This window comes from Adiantum capillus-veneris, chromosome 29, assembly GCF_014529385.1.
Source record: "Adiantum capillus-veneris isolate H3 chromosome 29, ASM1452938v2, whole genome shotgun sequence".
Classification (NCBI taxonomy): Eukaryota; Viridiplantae; Streptophyta; class Polypodiopsida; order Polypodiales; family Pteridaceae; genus Adiantum; species Adiantum capillus-veneris.
The window spans coordinates 56,597,487-56,599,166 of record NC_140959.1 but is presented as its reverse complement, the minus strand read 5'-3'; positions in this window follow the sequence as shown (position 1 = coordinate 56,599,166).

The following is a 1,680-nucleotide window of genomic DNA, read 5'->3' as shown; positions in this document are numbered from 1 at the left end:
AGATGTTGTAACGACTAACACTGCTTTCAAGGGACAGCGAGTCTTCGTTACTCTCTTGATCGGGAAGTTGAGGCTCCATGTACAAAGCGATGTCGATAAAGAAGACTTTTTCATCTCTCCTCTCCAACATGAGGATGTTATCCTAGGGGCATCATGGTTTAATCACATGGATGCCAACATGAAGTCCCTGAAGGGAGAATCTACTTCACTTACAGGGGAAAGAACGTGTATATAGATGCTAGGGACTCTGGTCGTACCATACCACTTGTAAAACCTCTTGCTTTTGATAAATCAATGAAGAGCTCAGTTTCTGTGTACATGATTTTTGTCAAAGAGTCTCTAAAAGATCCTAATGTTTCGTCAAATGTAAATGGTAGGAATCAAGAAGAGTTAGACTTGTCTAGTTTTCTAAAAGGATTCCAAGATGTGTTCATCGATGATATCCCTATGGACTTACCTCCAAAACGAGGGGATGATGACCATCGAATTGAGCTCCTACCAGGAAGCTCACCGCCTAACAAGCCTCCTTATCGAGTTTCACAAGCTCAACAAGAGGAGATCATGAAGCAAGTACAAGAATTGGTCGACAAAGGGATGGTGAGGCCCAGCTCCTCTCCCTTTTGTTCTCCAGTCCTTTTAGTGCAAAAGAAGGATGGTACATACCATATGTGTGTGGACTATCGAGCAACACTAAACCATATCACTACCAAAAGCAGATTTCCCGTGCCCCGGGTAGAAGATCTGTTCGATAAGTTACAAGGCACCTACTTCAGTAGGATTGATCTTAAAAGTGGCTATCATCAAATAAGGACAGTGGATGAAGATATCCTAAAAGACCATGTTTCGTACAATGTTTAGCCTTTATGAATATCTAGTCATGCCTTTTGGCTTGATTAATGCACCAGCCACGTTCAATTGTTTAATGGAGAAATATATTTAGACCCTACTACAAATTCACTGGAGTGTTCTTTGATGATATTATCATCTACTCCAAGTCCTTGGAGAAACACAAGCAACATCTCCGAGTGATTTTTCAGGCATTAAGGGAGAACAAGCTTTTTCTCAACCAGAAGAAAAGCGAATTTTTCCTTCAAGAGATTCAATACTTAGGTCATATTATCTCTCAAGATGGTATCTGTATGGATCCATCAAAATTAGAGGTAATAAAAGCATGGCCTATTCCAAGGAATCTACATAAAAAGCTTTATTGGTATGTGTGCATACTATAGACGCTTCATAGAAAATTTTTCTCAAATAACAGGACCGTTACATGACTTAACAAAGAAGAACGTTAAGTATTCATGGACTGCTAAGGAGCAAAATGCTTTTGACAAGCTCAAAGAGAAGCTTACCTCCCAACCAGTTCGCATGCTTCCAGATCTCTCAAAGCCATTTGAGGTCCAATGTGATGCTTGTGGTGATTGCCTTGGAGCAATCTTGCTACAAGAAGGGCATGCCATAGCATATGAGAGCCGAAGGCTCAATATGGATGAAAGAGTCTTAGGCATTTACGAAAAAGAGCTTTTTTGTTGTTCTACATGCCCTAGACACATGGAAGCGCTATTTATTGGGAACTCCATTCATCTTACGAACATACCATCAAAATCTCAAGTACTTCATGATGCAAACCAAGCTTTTTGACAAACAAATGAGGTGGGAAAATTTCTTTCGCAATTTAAT